Raw genomic sequence first — 20680 nt, forward strand, 5'->3', positions numbered from 1 at the left:
CCCTAGTTCTGGAAGATGTTGACCCAGTTTGCAGACATGAATCACGCATTATATCAATACCTCATGATGGGTGTGTAATAATTCCACTGGTTTATTCTGTTTGTAGATGCTGTGACAATGGAGTTAAGCTGCTCTGAAGTACCTCTTTATGTAAGTCCTACAATACTAGGCTTCTGCCTGGAGAGTTGCTTTCTTTTGGGTAACAGCTCATTGAAAAGCAGGGTGAATGAAACTAAAAACCATTCTCTGGTTTTCTGAGACTGGAGGCTGTTGAATGTTGCTGTCTGATGAAGCATGTGTGGAGGTGATAGTTTTCAGTAGTGCAACTCAGCTCTCTGAAGGAAGTTTTCAATTATTTCCCCTTTGTGATCATTACCTTGTTCTCTTTCAGTACTCTCAATTGCAGTTTTCAAAAGCAGCTTTACTGCCTGTGAAGAGACACCTCTCACTTGCTTTCCCACAATTTTTGGTTGTTTTTTACTTACAAAATTCCAAAATACCATTCTCTCAGTTTCCACACAGCAGGAAATTTTGTGTTATGTAAAAAAAATAAGTTGAAATTTGTAACCAAGTGGATTTCTTTTTCTGCAAAACCTGAAATAATTGTTTAAAATAGATGAACTCCAAGCTAAAAAACAAGCAGTGACATGAGTGAGGACATATATTAGATAAACTTAATTTATTTTGTGCAAGGAGATGCAATTGTGAGTATTAAAACTTGGGAACTCTAGTAGTTATTATTAAAAAAATATAATTGTGTTTTTTATACCTGTTCTGCTTTGCAGTGAGATTAGTAGGGGTACATGGATGATGCCTAGGGGGAAAATGGGAGAACACTGAATGGTTTTCAAAAAGGCGGTAAAAGATGAAACAAAGATAGAAACAAAACAATTATCTGCTTATTGTCATGGGATGGGAATGGAGGAATATGAATAATTTGTACCCTGGAGTAGTGAAGTAACATACAATACACATAATGCACCAGCATGATTTTTCATTGTATTTGTCAGCTCCAGAGCTGGAACCTCAGGCTTGCAAAAATTAGATGCAGTATCTTTAAAGGCATCAGGAGAAAAATGTTTTTGAGACCTGCTCATGTGATGTTTATTGTATGGTCCTAGGCTATATGAACAAATTTTTACAGGAAAAGTAATCAGGGACATGGTGATATCTGATCTGACCGATCCAGTATCTTCCCATAATAAGGTTACTGACCACTTTGCAAAGGGCTGTGCAGTGGTTTTAATCCAGGTTGTTGAAAATGAAACATTTGATACCGTGTCTCACAGGAAACTCTTATGGACAATAAAGAAGGGGAACATTAATATAAAGAGATAAAGATATACAGGTACTGCAAGAACTGTTAGAGTAGAGAGAAAGATACTACAAGTGATAGTTCTTAAGTGTCATACATAAGTCTACCTTAGTATTTTGATTATAAATTAATGAATCAGATGATTCTATGAATCAGATGCAGGCTTGCAAAATATATGTAAATTTGTTGACATCAGTTTTAGGAGATGCTGGTTAGTACTGAGAAGAACTCAATAATTATGTGGGAAGACAGAATTTTCCCACCTGTTATTTATGCCAGTAAAAAGTGGAAAGAATTGTACAAAACTCTGCATTTGGAGACTAATAATTGTACATCTCTTATGAACAAGGGACTCACCATGAGGGGGAGGCTTGGAGTGTTTTGGTCACTTGTAGTGTGGTGGGTGGGAGAATGTGATTTTAGTTGAGAACATTCACCCCAAGCTTTGCACAAGCTTTTTGCACTAGAGTCTGTACCAGATCTAAGCTTTTCTGGTTGTGCTGCTGTGCTCTGGTAATTTTCCAGTTGTGGTCTTCGGTCTCTCACCAACCCAGGTGGATAAATTCCAGAGGGGGCTCCTAAATTGCTAGAAACCCAGTGAACTAGAAACCCAGGATTGTCAACAACTCATTTTCTGGCGAGTGCAGCAGAAGGAGATGGTCTCTTTCTTATGGGTCCCCAGTGTCCTAATATGCCTGAGGTTAGTGGAGAAACGTGGACTACCAGGGCAGTGGGAGAACCTGGGGTGAGTTTCCCAGAACCTGGGATTGCAGTAAATTTTTAACAGTCTCCTGTTTATTTATATATTCCTGTGTGTATGCGTGAGAAAGATGGAAAGTTTTCTTTCAACCCCCATCTGAAATCTTAGCAGACCTTATACTGATCATTTGAGGTTGATGCAGTTAATCTAATGAGTTGGTGCCTGAAAGTGTTGCAGCTTCACAGTCTTGCCCATCACAGTATTTTTCATAATATGAGTGCTTTTATGAGTGTGTTTGGGTAGATCAAAGAGTTCTGTCCTTTCTGAAAAAGTCCTTGAGTCAGGGCAGTTATCTTCTATTAGTTAGATCCAATTATTTCTTTAGTTCTGGAAACTCCTTCCAACTGCTTCTGCTTTATTTGTGTGACTTTATTGGAAACCATAATCAAAACAGCATTTAAATTAAACATGAAAGCCCTTTCTGGTTATTCAGTTCCTTAGTCTTCATTAAGCAGCTCTCTGACAAGCTGAGTTTGTCTAAATGCTCTTCCATTTCCATTCCTAAACCCTGCTTTCATGTCCCATAATCAGGGATAGAGAATACACCTCTGGAAAACTGAGGGAACCTAACAAATACTTACACTACCATGAATTTAGTTATTTCTCTAATGTATTCCAGTCCTTTCTGAAGGGCCACAGTGGAACTGCAGAGTACCATGTCATGGCAATTGCACACTGTTCACGTCAGCATATGGTTCTAACACATTATTTTCCACAAGAGAAGTGGAAGAGATCAAAAGGTAGGAAGTAATCTCTTCAGCCTCTGTGAAAACATAGGTTTTGTTCCTTGAGAGAGGAAGAAATTTGCTGTATGCTGGGTCCAAAATTAGGATGCTTTTCACACTGTATGTAAACATAGCACCTATATCCACTGAACTTTACCCTCTTCTTCATTGCAAGAATGCCTGTTTTGAGAGGCTTGAATTTCATGTCAGATTATCTGACAATAACTGCAGTTTTGTGTTTATAATACGTGTTTTTAAAGATTATATGCAGGGTACTTTGTTGACTCACTCTATGTGAACAGCTATTAACACAGCTGGAGGATGTGTCCATACAGTGTGGCTACTTCAAACTGTTGCATTGCAGCAGTGCTGAATTTCTTGGCAAATCTAAAATTGTATGTGTAATCTTGTTGGCCTAGTGATGAATATTCTGTTTTGTTACATAAGAGAGAATGCTGCCTGAAAGCTCAAGGAGCCTTCTGATTTAATAAAATTTTGGTGAAATACATTTAAGAATGCTCTATGCAGTTACTTCATTTTGAAAATGCATTATTTAATACACTTCTTCTGTATTTACTTTTTGTGTCAGCAGTACATTAAAATCTAATTACAACACACATCAATGTCATGATTTAAAAAATAAATGGTAATGAGATGGAAAATCAAATATTTGAAGGACATTTCCTCACATTAATTTGAGAAGCTTGTTTCTGGTTTCTAGACAGCAAATTACTGCTGTAACCACTATAAAATTACTCTTTATAAGCCAGTCTAGTTTTCAGTATTGACTAGCCAAGAATACACCAACAGTTCATAGGCATCTCTACTTTCAATGCTAATAATACATCATTTAAATATCTAGAACTTGAACGCAAGCAGGTTTTACCCTCCTAAATTATGCTTTTTAAAAACTGATACAAATTCAATTCTATTTAGCCACTTTTTTCTGTAAAAGGAGCAGCAAGCTGGGTTTTTCATTTCATTGTGTACTAAAGACAGTATGTGGAATAAGACCTCACTATCTTCAGGCAGACACCGGTCTCATTGTAGATGGAAAAAAAACTATTCATGAAAGATGGAAGATCAAAGGCAAAATATTTGATGGAGCACTCTTCAGGTATTAAAGAAGTTATGTATGGCAGTTTTTCCTCCTGTTGTATGCAGTTTTTAGTGTGGACAAACAAATCTCCCTCATGGAAAATCACTCCTTATTTAATGGTGGGTAACTGGTTTTTGTTTATTTTAAAGAAATGTTATTGATTACCAACTTTGACACTGGCGAAGAAATACCTTGCTGCCATGGGGCAAACATACTTTGGAAATAGTGAGCTCCCAAGAGCAGTAAATAAGTAAGTAAATAAGTAAATAAATAAGTAAATTATTCTCTGCTAGGGGCCTTATGAATGTTTCCCATAGGAGCAGGAGAGATAAATAAAGAAATGCTGAGCCACAGAGTGTCTCGCCAGCAGTTTCGTGGAGACACCAAAGGGACCTCATCTCCCCAGGAGGTGGTGCTGAAGGTTATGTGTCTGTCTTTCCAAATGAACTTTTGAATGTTGATTCTCTGGGAAGAGGCAGAAACACAGGCTCCTGGCTTTGAGGCTCAAGATCTGGGAATTAAAATTTCCACTTGCTGTTGTGCTGCTTACTATTCTCAAAATGTACACGCCTAAGATATCACCTCTCCCATGTACAACCACTGCAGCTGGCTCAAAGCCACCAAAGTCTCAGCTTAATTAACTTCTCTTGTGTTCTGTTATACAAAGTCTCCCTCTTAAGGTGTCTCAGCTCCAATGTTTCTACTTGGGGGCAGATTTGTTTCTGACACCGTTACAGCTTCCTGTATGAAGCACAGGTGCCAAGAAGAGAGAGGCAGTTAATACTGACATATGGAAGTATTCCTGTGGGGAGGTTTTGGAAGGTTTCTCTGGCTGGGTTAGGAAGGGGGGCAGAGATTCGGATGTGGCACCAGGCTGCTTGCAGCCACAGAGTCTCCTCAGGGCCTGGAGACTCTCAAGCTTTGCATAAGCTCAGTGATGGTCTTCCCTCGGGCTGAGTCTGCAAAGTGCCAAACACTATTCCGGCATGCTTTTGTGTGATTTGAGTGGGAAGTGGCAGTAGGACTCAGGTATTGATTGTGAGTAGCTGATTGTCTCCCTTGTTGCTTGCCTTCCCAGTTCCCCCATGCTGTAGTTGATATTTGAAGTGGGGTAGAAAGGGATAATTTTCCATGGTTTAATACAGATTTTGTATTTGTTGCTCTTGCCAGGTATTGATATCTTCTAGCCAGCCTTTTGTGGAAAGAGGATGATTTCTAGCTGGTCTATTCTGTACTTTCGTATTCTTTGCTCTTGCAGTGGGTCTGGCCATAATTCTGTGCCTGTGTATCCAATGAGGCTGAAATGACTGCCTTACTTAGACTTCACAACACACACAAAAAAAGTAGTTTAAAATGTAAATGTGTGTTGGCCTTTCAGCATGCCTTTGTTAATGCACAGAGCTGTATTGGCCTGATCCAGCTCTGCCTGGAGTCAGGTGTAATTTGTTGTCTGCTCTGGGAGCTGGGTCAGGTCCATCATGGGAAGCATGCATGGGGATGCACAGAAGAGTATGCACAGGCTAGCCTCTGGATGTAGGCATGCTGCCAGAATGAGACTGAGAAAATATATCTGAAAGAATGGGACCTATTTTAAAAGATATGAAAGAAAAGAATAGGTGCTTAAAGGGTGTCCATCAGCAGGCAGATAATTTTTGTTCCATTGGTATATTTTTTTCCCCCTCAGTCCTTAAATTGAGATTTTTCTAGGCAGAGATTTTGTGCTTCCATGTTTTTTTGTAGTGTCTGCAACAGTAGAGCCTTGATATTACAACGGACATGAGAATAATTACTAGTCTGATTTGTGTAGTCAACTGAAAGAGATTACTCCTTTTCTTTTAGTCAGCAGTCACATGTCAGAAGGGATGTTAATTTTCTTATTGCAAAAATTGTCTGACCTATGTTAACAGCTCATTCTTAAGCTTTTTGATTCCTCTGTATTATTTTATGCATGAACATAAGTTGTTTTGTCCCTGACAGCAAAACACTGCATGATTCTTTCAATGATAGACAAGCAAGAACATTAATGTATGTTTTGACACTGGGCTTAAATTTTTTTCTATTTCTTCTGCCTTGTCCCCTCTCCTTTCTGATACAAGCATTCCAGATATTTTTATTTCTATCCAGTCATTCCAGAATTAAAAGATATCCCATTTATTTATTTATTAATTACTTGTTTATTACTTTGCCATATGGGACTCTGAAAATTTTTCTTCACCTTAGCTGTTGTCACAATTTGATAATAAGTTAAACACAGCTTTAAGATTGTTGGTGGCAAGGTAAGGAAAATAAAGTCTGTTTGATGTAAAGTGGTCATTTGCTATAGGCTTGCTCTGGGGTTCAGATTGTTTAAAAGCACTGGTAGATTAATTCTGTATGAATGGTCAGTTCCGTGACTGTCTCTCATACTACTGCTGACATAGAGCAGGCATAAAAAGCACAAAGCCAGCATAAGCTTTGTATCATATGCTCTCACTGATGCCTTAGGATTTTAGCTTTTATATTTTTCATGTATTTGTAATCCTGCAATTCTTTAGTGTATAGCTGTAACTCCCTATAGAGTATTAGCTACTGCTTTCCCATTTTGGTCAGACAAAACAATTCCTCTCTAGGCCTGGGAATCAAGGACACTTGACTGTCTCAGGCCCTGAGAAATGCACACAAAAGTGAGTTGTGGGGGAGCAAACTTGGGGTAAATGACTTCATTACCTGATGCTGTAATTGGAAGATTAACACCCAATATGCAAATGGAATAAACTCATAAAAGTATGAGAACCCATTGCCCATTTTCCGTTTGGGTGTAGTACCTGAAGGCCTTTCAATAAATATAGCCACTTTTTATTCCCTTAATTTTGCCTGGCCTCTATTTCTAGGTAGCCCACAAGGCATCCTCACTAATTCAGCAAAAATGAAATTGTGTTCCCAGGTCTGACACAGGTCAGGTTGGTGTGGCTGGATGTCGCTGATGGTGGTGGAAGTGGTGTTGCTGCCAGCTGTATCTTAAATCGAGTAAAGGGCTGGTTGAGAGGGTTTACAGAAGAAGCAGGACTGAAGAGGACAATTTTTTTCATCATAAGATAATGCCATAGAAAATAAAAACCTGGAAAGCATCTGGGCATATTGCATGTGCACTGGATGAAAAGCAGATGTCTAATACATGTTTCTTTTTAAAGTGGGTAATGTTAGAGGCAACTTAACAGTGTGCAGTAGCATAGGAGACTTGCAGACATATGTATGTCATGACCTGTTACTTTGTTACTTCTTTTTAGAGGAAATATTTTTTCTTTATTTTGTTCTTGTTTTTTTGATTCTGTTGGATTCTAATTCCTTTTGCTGGAGGCAAATTTTGCAGTTCTCAACAAAACCCTTTGTTTTTCTCTCTGTGATCTTTGTTGAGGCTAGTGAGGAGATAGGGAGTATAACTCATTTTGAGACATCAGCTTTGGGTAAAAGCCAGTGTATGCAGTTTCAGAAACTCCCAATACAGCAGATGTATTTCAGTTTGTCACTAAAGGGGGAGTATTGCAATAAGCTTGATTGAAACCCACAAGGTTTAAACCCCGACAACATAAAACAATCCTTTATCTCTCTTCCCCTAATCAAGGCCAAGGACTTGTTAAGCCATTAAAGAAGAACAAAGTATGAACCAGGTGCAGAAGGTGGGAGAGGCCAGACAGGGATGGTTCGGGTGGGAGGAAGTTCACAGTGCTGTGTGTGACAGGTGTTTTCAACAGGGTGGGGAAAATCCATCTCTGAGGAGTAAACTTGGGCAGCTTTGATCCTCCTGTGAGGCAGGGGAGTCAGCTAGTTAACTTGTCAGTATCTCCTCCATCCTCCTTTGCTTGGAGTGTACTTTCATCATCAATTTGGATGTAACAGGGTGCTTAATTTTTTCCCCAGTTTTTGTGGGCTGCTTTGTCAAAAAGGTGGCTATGGCTTCTACCAGTAAATACCTTTTCTTTTAAAAAGGCACTGCATATGAACCAAAGTGAGGAGCTTCCTGCTTTTTCCTATAAAAAGAGGGAAGCTTCTCTTCATTAGGAAACTTCTAGGGCTTTTGTATTCAAGATAGTGCTGGGACCTTGCTAGAGGCATCCTTCAGATTTTATTTTGGTGTTCACTGAACACTTTATTTTCTCACTTTTTTGACAAGAACACAGAGCTGCCTCAGCTGCTAATCAGTGGGCTTCCTGTGTGTTGTATTGTCTTAAGCACATGTGGGCTTGATGCTTCTTACTTGTGCCTGGAAGTGTCTGTGGAAATGCATCCTCTGCATTTCTCAGAAGCCTGCCACATGCTGAAGTACCTACAGACAGCTGGTGTGTAAAGCTGATGAGCTTGGGGAACCTGACCTGGTGCATTTCCTGCCTGGCAGCATCTTTCCCACAGGTTCAGGGACTGAAGACCAGCCTTGTGCAAAGGAGTGAAGTTCTCTGGGTGCTGGTGGAATTTTGCAGTATAAATCAGCAGAGGACTGTCTCTTTTAGAAGCAACTCTGCATGCATATTTAATTTTTATGAAAGTGTATGTGTGGGCTTTTGGACAATATGTAGTATTAAAAATAACTCTATCAACACATACCTTGCCTCCAAGTTTGTATGTAGAATTATGCTTATTGCATTATTCTGGATAGAAAAAAACCAATCATACTCAGAAGTTTCTTCCCTTAAGTTATTAAATGTTGGGAAAATTCACCCTGGTTTTGTTTTGGATATTTTTAGCTATACAGTTAGAAGGCTAATTCTTCTACAGAAAAGTTCAGCTTTTATGTCTTATTTTTTTCAGTTTGTAACTTCTTTCCTTCCCTGAATTCATTATTGCTGTTTCATTACTCACTGAATCCCATTGTATTCAGTTCAGTTTGGGTACATGCTTTCTTAGGCAAATCCGTAACTGCATTTACTGAAATCTGTAGGCAAGTTCTGTCTGGTGGACATATAAAAACATCACAGAGCATTGGAAAGGCATGTTTATAATTTTTCCCTTGTTATTAATGATTTTAATATGATTGATTTGTGTTCATTTAGAATTTCCCTACTGCTAAAATCTTTCTATTTTAGCATCTTTTGTGTAGAACTGCTCACAGTTGCAGCTGACTTGCAGAAGGGTCATTAAAACTGTATGGCTGCTACTGTTCTTGTCCAAGCAAAAGTAAAATATAAACATTTTCTGAAGTGAGTCCTCTCAGCAGTGAAAAAATATTTATGTGAAATTGCAGTGGCCACTAGCAGCTGACATAGAGGAAAATATTCCTTTTGTTGCTGGCAATTCTTGGAGATTTGCCTTTATTTTAGTGCGTTGGGACTTGCATTTTGGGAACAATTAAGCCATTTTTTTACCTCAGCGCATAAATAATTTTCTTAGAGCATGTAATTGTAATTATAAAGCTGATATTTGTTTGTCCTGTTACATCTAGAGATGATATCCTTGAAAGCCCTGGATTAAACATTACTTGTCAAGCTATTATGCTACATGCATAGTTTGGTTACTTCAGAATGTGTCTTTTTTACGGTAAAAAGCTTCTGGAAAGTAGATTTATCCAGGTTATGTATGCAAGGATACAGAGCAGTTGTTGAAATTAAGCATGGTGGCCTGGAAATCCTCTAAAGATCTTTTTGTGTTGCATCTGTTTTGGTGGGGCAGGGTCCTGGTGAGGAGGATGGTGGTTTCAAAGTGGAAGAAGCTCAGCTCACATTAACGGCCAGTTATTTATTGGGGCATGGAGTGTCCTGCAGCAGACTAGGGATGAGGCACAGGGTAAGTGCCATGCTCAAACCCTCAGCCCCTCCTGCCTGCCTGGATACTGCCATGATTCAGCTGTAAGGGATTGCTACCCACATTTCTCTCTTCTCCTTGCAAAGAGCCTGCCTCAGCCCCTTGCTGCGATGCAGAACAGGGTCAGAGGAGTGTCAGGAGGTGGAAGGTCTTCTCCCAAGTCCAGCCTTTGCTGCTTCCTACCCAGGACATGGGGTTCAGAGGTCCCTGCTGCTTCATGTGTGACATGGTCAGCTCTCAAGTGCCCTAGACAAACCAAGGAAAAATGTGTGTCTGAAAAACCCGTTTGGTGACAATGAAAGAGCGGACAGACCTATAAATCTTGTTAAAAACACAAACCTTGCTAATCTCCTCCCTGGTGCCAGTGCCAGGACAGTGTTTTTCCTGGCAATAAAAGGTAGGCTTTAGTTTATGGATCCCAGAGAGGTAAAAACTAACACTTCCTCAGCCACCGGTTTAATGTATCCAGAGTTGAGTCTATGTTTCTCTTACGGTCCTCTTAACTGCAGTGTCTTCTCCCTAGTTCCCCTGTTTGCTTTTCTGGTTTTTATTTTACGGATTACAATGACAATCTTGGCTTTCATTAAATCAATATCAAAACTCCTCTTGGCTGCAATAGGCTGAGGGCTTCTCCCATGTTATTTTTCTTCTGTTTTCTGGTATCTTTTTGCAGTCAAAGGTGTTGATGAGGCTGCCTGAAGCTCTCTGCCTGTTACAGAACGGTGTTTGAGAGCTCTCCAGTTTCCTTGTGTTCCTGTGGTGGTTCTGTAGAGCTGAATAACGTTTTTTAGCCATGCATGTGGAAATCTGAGTAAGATAATGGCTGGTTGATCTCAGTAAATGCCTTTTGTCTTTAAAATTTGTCTTTTCTACAAGTCCATCAGAATCAACACAGTGTGATCTTGAGGCAAGGATTTTCCCTTGCATCTACCTGAGAAATGAGCCATGGCCAGGGACAGTGTTTATTTGCTGAGATGGTGAGGTGACACACCCTTCCCCTTGCTTTGACTAAGTGGGGGCTGAAATATCTGAGGTTCACCTGGACCCTGAGAGCATGCTTAAGCATACCTACACATAGAAATCAAGCTCTCTCTGTTACATTTTCCCAAGTTTTTGAGGATACAGATAACCTTATGAAGGCAAGGAAAGAGTTGGGAGAGAGGTTAGGCTGTTGTTAAAAGAATGAACCTGTGAAAATGGTGTCAAAGACATCTAGCAAATGGATTGTCAAGACTCTGGCCCTTCTGGATCCATGTTCTCACAGCTGCCTTGTATTTGGTGTACTTGGCCACTTTTCCAAAGGTGAGGCGCCAATGTGACTTATCTCATTTGGGTTTTGGTATCTAGAGGATAAGGCTAAATTTTGTATTTGGAAATACAGAAGTTGGGATGTATTTCCAGCTTCAGTGTCTGGAACAAACTCAGACAAAACATCATTCTGTAGGAGGACAGTGTTCTCATTTCAGGTGGTGTGTATACTGTAATCTATTTCTGTTGATTTTGCTGTTTTGTACTGATATGTGAGTTAGGGATTACTTACCTACTTTTAAATGCCAATAACCATAGTTTCAGTTTCTTTGTGCTTGAGTAGTAAGTCAGTGCCAGAGTTTTTTTGCAGACTTGAGAAGGTGTTTTGGTCATGCTTTGTAGAATGGCTTGTGAGGCAGTGGAGAAGCCCTTCTCTCACATGTGGTGAGAGTGATGCTGTGCAAATGAGTTTTGTAAGTGTGAATTTCTCATGGAGCTCCTGGAAAAGTGTTTCATTCTTGTTTATGCAGACCATTTAATTTCTGCAACAGTTAAGTGAATATGCTTTGATTGAAAACCTGGATCGAGCACTGGCTCTGCCAGGAAGCAGTGCTTTTACAGAAGAGGTGTCATCTCCCAAAAAACTCTGGGAAAGCCTCGTGAGGCAGACAGGCATTTCTTTGGTGGAGGACTAAATTACTGCATCTCATTGCAAGATCCAGCCAGCTTCCCTCTTGCTTGTATTCCCTCTTAGGAAAGGAGGAGGAAGACGGGAGCTGGAATTGCTCCCACTCCTGTGACTCCAAGTTAATTTGTCTGTGGTGGAAAGATCTGTTCAGGTAGTTCCTGCTGCAGCCTGTTCCTGGGGCTGGATTGACCTTGCCTGAGGGACTCAGGATATAAATACTTCAGCAGGGATCGGGTGTAAAACTTGAATTATTTCCTCAAAGTATTCTTCTATGTAGGAGTTTTCTAGAATGGACTGCACATGATCTCTGTAGAAAAAAATGTGATTAGATAGGTCCTATGATATATTTGGCTTCACAAAGAGACAATTTGAAAGTAAACTGGTATGTATTTTAGCAGCAGCAAGAAGAAATATGTTTGAATGGAGGATCATGAAACAAGAATATCTGAAGGTAGGATGGAAAGTGCTGGAGATGGTGATAGCTTGTGTGAAATAACAGTTTCTGGTAATCCAGTGTGATAACCAAGCAACATCAAAAATTATATTCCACTATCACTTTCTGTGTTATCTCTGAATCATCTACTGTAATGGGGTACATCAAGGGTTTAACCCCCTTTTTGGATCCTTTGAGATTTTCCAATTGAATCACTTAATGGGTTGGCCAGATACAAGTTAGCTGCCAATTTGCCTAGCTTTTGTAAAATCTTTGCTTAAATGACCATGACTTTCATTTTCTGGAGTGTTGTAAGGACTGAGCTGTATAAAACTTGTTTTTTCTCATGTACGCATGAGCTTTCCACTGTCTTCTTCCATTTAGACGAGGATTTATGAAATATTCCCTTGTTATACATTATGTAATGTAATTAGTTTAAGATGTTTCTCTGTCCTTAGTGAACCCAAGTCAACATTTTTTAAAAAAGAGCTCTATGGCTACAATTTGACTTGAATTTTTTCCCCCCAACAGCAGCTAATTAAGTGACAAATGTTTCCACAGAATATGTCCCCTCTTTTGCATAGTTAGGACAAAGAAAACAAGAAAGCTGTGTGGCTGTATACTCTCTCTGACTCTGCCAGAGGGCATAGAGATGGTCTGGGAGTTGTAGCCCCAAGTGGAAGAAATTCTGCTGTGCTCCTGTGCACCAGGCAGCTGTCAGTTAAGAACCCACTGCATCAGACTGTGAAGGATCTTCAAAGAATTCCCCCTCCCCAGAATAGCTACCCACATTATTACTCAACAGACCGGAAGGGGTATTCACAACTACAATATTTTATTTTTTTTTAATATTGTTTTAATAACAACAGTAAAACCAACAAATGCAATAATAATGATAATAATACATTCTGGTTATAGTAGTGCAAAACCCAAAGAGAAATAGGAGAAAACACTTCACAGGTGTATATATATATATATATATATGTATAACATTTTAGGCCACTAAAAAGAGGGACATTATCACTGCTTGGGGATGACAGGCATGTTTGCTTTTGATACTGAGCTCATAATGTTGTTTACATCTGTCCTTATGGGAAAAGTCCTATCTGAGGAAGACTTTGTGCTTGAAACCAGCCTTTGCCTCTTCACCCCAGTTCGTTGGATTTGTCTGCACTGAAGAGGAAAGCACATGCAGAATTCACATTGCTGTGAGTGACGAGAAAGATGTCCTTGGGGAAGGCAGGCCAAGATGTGATGTTGTGGGTGGCAAAAGTCACACACTGCAGTGAAGTGTTTGGCTTAAAATGAACAGGGTAAGGTCAGTCAGAGGCATAAGTGTGGTTTTCAGCCACAGAATTTTTTGTACTACTGTGTGGTGCTTTGTTTTTTACAGGACTTGTTTATGGAGCTGGTGGAGTCAGTGCTGTGATAGCTGTTTTGAAATGAGGAGGCTGGCATCTTTGGAAATATGGCTCAGATATTCTTCAGTGGCATGTTTTCTGCCAGATGTTGGGGCAATTCTGCCTTATTTAGAACAACTGTGGCAGTCAGGATCTGTGAGGTAGCACACTGTCCTCCTCCTCAAGGAAATGCAGCTTGATCTAAATTTCCTCCCTCAGACTTGTCAGACATTTGTTATTGTTTGCTGCTTCTTAGATCCTTTTCCTGTTGTTTTTGTTTTTTTTTTGAAGCCATTGTATGACAGGTTTTTCTTGGCTGGTTGCTTTCCATTTACTATAATGAAACCCACAGACAGATATCTGGGAACTGGTGTTCTTTAAAACCATTTGTAGAATTGCATTGGTGCTTCTTTTTGAAAACTAAGTCTAAGGTAATTTAAATCACTTCTGATTTTTTTTTTTTTAAACAAAACCTTCTTTTGTAAATAACAAAATATTTGGGTTCAGTTTATTCTGATACCTTTTAAATAAGAAGCCAGTTATATTTCTATGGGGTAGAATGAAAAGAATTGCTTGAAAGATTATTTAAAAGGCATTTTTAAAAATCAGCTTTGCTTTTGCAGGCATATAAACAGTGTTATTTTCTAAGTGGAAGTAGGAAACTGAAGATTTGTTGTTATATCATAGCCTCTGTATAGAAGAGTTATAAAGGTTACAATAATCATGGACCTGAATTATACATCAGTGGGTCTGTTGAAGATGAGAAGTTCCCTGAATGTTTCAGAATGCACTTTCATTTTTCAGGGACAGGTGACTATACAGACAACATTTGACAAAGACATTTACCTCCCAGAGGATGCTGAGTTTTACTTTGTTTATGATGGGTCCCTGAAGAGACATACAATATTTGCTGTGTGAGTTAGTGACAACACTCTTCAGTCCATAGTCCCAGGTGAGACTTAGTTCCACTCTGCTCTACACCAATCCTGTTTCCAAGCTGGACATGACTGGACAGGTTGATATAACTGTTTTACATCTCTGTAATGGAGAAAATGCAGGGATCTGAATGATGGGCTTTAGGATCTAGGCTGAGTTTGACTTTCCATAGGTGATCCTGCCTTTTGAAGCAATCCATGCCAACACAGCATCAGATTAAGCTTTACTGGACTTGCACCATAGGGCATGCATTGAAGTGCAGTCTTCAGGGATGGCATAATTTTTAATGTGGCTTGATTCTATGCCACAGCTGTTTGTCTCTGGTAATCCTAACGCCAGCAAAAGTCCTGTTTTTTTCTGAGCCTTCTGTTGGTGCAGCTCTCAGCCTGGCTTGCAAGGCCCTCCTGCTTGTGATGCTTGGAACTGCACATGGTACAGAAGTGTCTGGGAAATTGTTCCAGGGTGCCTCACTGCAAAAAAGGGATGTATAAGTTGCCACCCAGCTGACTCTCTGCCTCGGGTTTGTCTTCCTCATGGATGTAACATACACCCTGCTTGTCACCTTTATTGTGTGCTTTGTGACCTTTTATTTTGTGTGAGTAGGAGGCTATAAGATGTGGTGTACCTGTGCAATAGGATCTCCTTGTTTTCTCTTGTGTTCTAAAGGGGATTTAGAGTGTGAAAGTAGGAGTAGAGTATAAAAAAGGGAAGTTCATTGCTGTTACGTAGTGGCTCTTTTGAACCTGTAAACACTAAATAATTGTCATGGATTACAACTGGAGAAAATGCAATGCTAAGCTTGTTCCAAGTCAGTTTTAGTTTTGTTTTTAAGGTCTCAGCATATTCTGTGACATCATTAAATGGTTGTTTCAGGGGTGGAAACAAAATCAGAAGGCTACAGGCAATCATGACAACAAACCATGAACAGATGAAAATAAAATGTGAGGTTAAACTGTATCTCTGCTGATGTTAGTGTTATTTTATGGTAGCCAAATTATGCATAAGGGAGCACTTTAAAAGCAACTACAGTTGTGGCAAGTACGTGCTTCCTTCTGAAATTACCAGATTGCACATGTACTCTTACCTCTTCAGAGTATGCTGGAAAACTTGTGAACTTTGTTCTTCATGGTTAACTCTACAGAGTGTGGTACATCTTGCACCTCTTTTAGATATATGGCATCCAGCCTCCCTTAGATGTCAAATGAGTAGGAGTAAAAGACAAAGTGCTGAAGAGGTTAAAGGGACAAACTGCCTTGGACTTTGAGGGTCCCAGCTGTAAGTTACAGAATTGATACAGCATTTAATCAAGTTTGCCAACGGTCTGAAGAGTGAATTAGTTATTTATTTATTTTTTTAATTTTTTTTTGGCCTGGGTAAATACAAAATCAGTTTTAATAAATAGAAGTATTACTCAGAATTCATTTTGCAGGCCACAGCCCCACTCTTTTCATGTGCATCTAATTTTTCTTAATGCTTATCCAAGAATCTTCAATTCTTTCCACTGTGGTTAAAGAATCCTCAATCCTGAAAAGACTGGTTCTAGAATTAATTGAGTTTGTATACTTGACTGTCAGTTCAAGTCCAGCTGAATCCACGTTCATCAGTATAATTGCTTGGTGGATGTCCTAAGACAAGTTAACGTAATGAAAGGGAAGAATAAAATAGTTCAGAATGAGCAGCCACAGCTCTTAGAGGCAGACAAGAATGAAAAATAACTTATGTATTTTCTTAACATAGATGATATTAGTGATTAGTTTGCATTATAATTACAGGCCATGGATACCAGGAAGCAGTTTCTGTGTCTGTGTTAATGCACACAGTGGGTTTCTCACCTGTGGCCCTCGGCAGCTGTCCTGTCACTTACAGGGAGGATCTGTTGTGCCAGTTGTCTCGCTTTCTGGTCGATCACACAGAGTGTGTCACCACCACTAGTCACAAGCTGCTGCTGGAGAAGTTTGGGCTAAGGGTGAAAGATCTGCAGTCACTGGATAATGACTTGATGATGGCTGCTGCTTATGAAAAGTTGCTTTCAACCTGGAACATCCTTGGAAGCTGCCCAGAAGGTCGTAGAGTTTTATTTAAAATTAGAAAGATTCTAACAGTGATTTCGTGCGCAGTTCAGAGCAGAATATCTCACTGTTTTGTCTACTTTCTCTACTCTCGTGCTTTATTTCGTGTTTAATATAAAAAACTGCTCAAGTGAGAGAGGGGTGATCAGAGATGTGATTTGTGCCCAGAGAGTTAAAAAGAATAATGTTGGTTATTGTGACTCTGTCTCCCTAGAAGGTTTTTCTGCTTTGACTCACTGTGAATGCAGTTCTTTATTTGTAAATAGAGCTGTCTGTTTAAAAAAAAGCAAGAACTGTATCATGAAGCTTTGCAGCCATAATGCTAACAAAATGAGATATTTTATCTTAGAAGAAAAAGGTAGTAGTCAGGGAAGAGCATGTTACTGTAGGCATTCCGAGGTGCAGAATGAACATAATTTTTGCCATTGTTCTGTCAGTGTTTATCCTTCATTTATGACTATGGTCGTTCATTGGGGAGAATATCATTAAACAAGTTTATAAGTGGCTTTTTTTAATTGTAGAGGAAGTGTAATGAAAATAATGTGAAACTTTACATTAGGGTATGTTACTGAAAAACTTCATAACAAAATCAGGTGAAATTTTCCTAGGCTCAAGTTTCATTGCAAACAAAAGGGCTGTAGTTAAGGTTTGCTGAAGAACATATTTTTTTGCAGAGACAGCTGATTTATAGCTGAGGGTGGAAACTGCATTATACTTGATAGCTTCACATGTTTTTAATTGAAAATCTGGTAGTTTTGGCTGTTTTCCTTTTAGTACTTAAAATTGCTAAAAATTAGAAGACAGGCAGTTTCCATGTGAGCCACATTGAAAGAGATGCATGCAAGCTTTTGGGAGATAAAATCATATCAGTTAAGCTCATTTCTTTGGGTAAGGGTTTTCTTCACATTTTAAATCTTTCTAATTCTTAATGACAGGTAACTTAAAATCTGAAGAATGTTTTTTGTCTGTCTGTTGTAAACAACCTCTTCAGCAGTTGTAAAAACAAACACCAAGTCTCATTCAAGTATTGGCTAGACAGGAGAGGGAAAAAAGGAAAAATGGCTGTTACGTGTCTCATTTTGATGTGGAGTAAATACTTGTTCAACATCTGTAAATACTGCTGGATTTTAGCAATGGAGGCCTTGTATCAAAGCCTGAAGAAATCAGCTGTAGTTTTGTTCACAGGATTATTTAAGCTTTTCACCAGCTGAAACCCAACCCAGAGGCATCAGGAGGATACCAGGGGTACTAAGAGATGCTTGGGCATAGCCATCTGGGTACCTGCTTGCTCGAAACGCAGGCAAAGGTGATCCTGGGTGTGTTGTAGGTTCAGAGAGTCAGAGATCATCTCAGCTGGTATCAGAGTAAGCTCTGCCAGGGCAGTTGCTATTCACATAGCAAAAGTCTTTAATTTTCAGTTGCATTAACTATTAATTTTCAGGTGCGCTGAAATATCTATACAGAAAAAGTATATGTTCCCCTTGCAAGACTTTCATAGATCTTGTGCTTTTTGTTTCTATGTGTTTTTTGTGTCTATGTATTTTTCATGCTTTGCTCACTTTTCAGATTAAAATACTTGTCCTGGGGTATACTATACATAAACAAAATTTCAGTGCAGCTGAAAAAGCTGGGATGTGTGCCCCCACTGCCATACAGAGTCCCTGTGAACATTTGAAGTGTTGGACATGTCTTTAGCATACCATGCTGGGGCTGCCTTTTGGGCACTGCTGCACTTGAAGAAGTGACATCTCCTTTTGTACAACAGATACTGCTCTTAAATAAAGCCAGGATCTTTTGCCTAGCTTCTGAATAAACAAAACAAATTCATGTGACCTAGGAACAGTGCTCATTTACAGTGGGATCTGGTAGTGCACTTCTGCTTGGGGAGTGCTTGGGGCCACCCTCAATGGGGGACTCCTGAAAACTTTCTTGACAGATTTTCCTTCAGCCCAAGGGAGGCTAGTCCTTCCCTTTGTCTCTCTCTGAAGTCCAGGCTTGGGCTGGCCTGATATCTATTTTGGTCTCCTCTAGGTGGTTTGTATAATTTTTCTTTAACTTCTGTATCCTTTCTCTCTCCTTTCTGAAAGTATAGTTTTGATCCTCTCTCTTGACTCTTAGAAGCACTGTCTGGAGTTGCTTCCTTGTGCTGTCCTCATCACCGTGTCTTTGTTCCCAAAGCCAGGAAAGCCAAGCAGAGCTGAGGTCTGGCTGTGGCTGAAGGAGGCCTGTGCATGGAGGGGAAGGAGAGGGAGGGAGGGAGAAAGGGATGGACTGAGACAGGAGAGCTTCAGATCTCTCTGCACATGAGAAGAGGAGGAGTCCTTCATCTTCAGCTGTGAGGTGATGAAGGTTATCACTGTATTCTTCTACATGCTCTGAAAGATCAAAATGGGTGAGAAACAGGATCTAGAAATTTATGAATATTTAGAAGTAGAATGAGAACCTCTTTCCCTACCTGCTGTCCCTACAACTCCTTGTATCAAAGATTGGAGGTGTCTTGACACTTGACCTTGTCAGGATGCTCATTTTAATATGAATGCTATGAAAGATGTGGGTGCTATCATCCATCACTACCTAGGACATTAAGCTTTTGCCATTCTGTCAGTTTTCAGAGCTGCAGGGCTGTTTTTGTTGGCAAAAAATACTTTTGAGGGACCTGTTGCTGGTGAAAATTATTGCACCATCTGGTGTTTTTTGACCTCATTCATTTTTACGAGGATTTGGAAAAGTAAGGGTTGATGGAAAGATAAAAGAAATCTTTATTCATAGGAGTTTTGGTATTCAGGAAAAATGTTTGTATATATTTTATAAGGTATAAGAAGGGTTGGATAAAGAGAGCTAAGAGATTGTCTAGAGAGCATTGCAAATAATTCAGGAATTTGGTGTAATTGCACAGGTCAGGAGTTATCAGCCACATTATGGAAAGTTCAACAAAAGAAACAAGAAAGCATGACCCTTTTGTTAATCCTCACTTGTTACAGATGCCTGTGTGACAGCTGTGACAGGAGCTGCACACTCCCACAGAGTGGTCAGATGTTGAGATCAGCATCTTGCTGCTAGAGAAAATTGGGGACTCAATGAAGGTGCTATGCTTAGACATTTTTTTGTTGGCATCTTTCAGTAAAGGGTAAGGAGGGAGAGGGGGAAGCTGCTTTTCTTGTTTATTTCACCTTGATAAAGGATATTTTCCTTCTGTACTGGATTATTCAGTTTATGGAGACAATAAGTATTAATAAACTAAATAAATTGTTAGTACTTCCAGAAAAAAGGAGAATTTTTCCACAATGTTTTTGTTTGCCAAAAAAAGAGAAAAAAACCCCAAACAAACAAAAAAAACCCAAAAACAAACAACAAAACAAAAAAACCCAAGCCAAAACAGGGAAAGATACAGAGAAGGAAGGGAAGAAAAAAACCCATTAAAATAAGAAGAAAAAGAGAGAAAGAAGAAATTAATCTGTAAGAAAAATGCTTCCAAGTAACTCTTTGTTTCTTAGCACCATCAGGTTATGGCAACTGTCCACTATTGGCAGTCCCAAGAACCATCAGACACAGGTTCAGCATCTTCCCTGCAGCTTTTTTATCTGTGACACACACGGGTTTACATTTCTCAGCTGTCAGAGGGCGAATGGGGGCACAGGAGGGCACTCTGCAAGCAGTGCACTTTATGGACAAGAAGCTGAGGGCATCCCAGTTTCTGGTTGTTTTAGGGGTGCTGCCAAGAGAGTGTTGTCTGGGCTACTTAACTGTGCCAGTAAACAAAGAAGAAGAGTTGCTGCCAGCTTTGCCACCATTTACAGTTATTTTCAAGAGGAAGACTGCTCTTTTAGTTCTTTGTCTATTAATAGAAGCAAGAACATTACAGCCTGAATTAAGAAAACTAATTGTGGATTATAGAGAAGGGAACAGTGTTCCCCTTTGTGAACAAGGAGGTTTTCCATTTTATATCATTAATGCATTGTAATTATTTTTAGGGATAGGTTTTGTGAAATGAGCTACCAAACTGTGCTGCTTTATAGTCTGCCTTTGAGGGACAATTTTCCATTTTCTGTGGCACTTTTTACTTTATAAAAGTAAAACCTCATCCTGCTCTTTTCTTTGTAATTATTAGTGTTTTCACATGGTATTACACACATTCCTTCTAAAGTGCACAAGCTCAAACCTGACTGATGAATATCAGGATTTTGTTGCAAATGAAAGAAAATTCTGTCTGTGTCTTCTCTTCAGCTGGAATTTGA

At 39.5% G+C, this 20680-nt stretch overlaps 1 protein-coding gene across 11 annotated transcripts in view; it reads left to right on the plus strand.

The window, feature by feature from the left end:
* The window catches only part of ARHGEF28 (Rho guanine nucleotide exchange factor 28), a 115879-nt gene that overhangs the window by 6316 nt on the left and 88883 nt on the right, over positions 1 to 20680 (plus strand). For all 11 annotated transcript variants that reach the window (XM_086866716.1, XM_086866703.1, XM_086866712.1 and 8 more), the window contains one exon: positions 107 to 150. The gene's annotated coding sequence lies outside the window, so the exon portion shown is untranslated. The remainder of the gene's footprint in view (positions 1 to 106; positions 151 to 20680) is intronic.

This window comes from Cyanistes caeruleus, chromosome Z (assembly GCF_971803275.1).
Source record: "Cyanistes caeruleus chromosome Z, bCyaCae1.hap1.1, whole genome shotgun sequence".
NCBI classification, from domain to species: Eukaryota; Metazoa; Chordata; class Aves; order Passeriformes; family Paridae; genus Cyanistes; species Cyanistes caeruleus.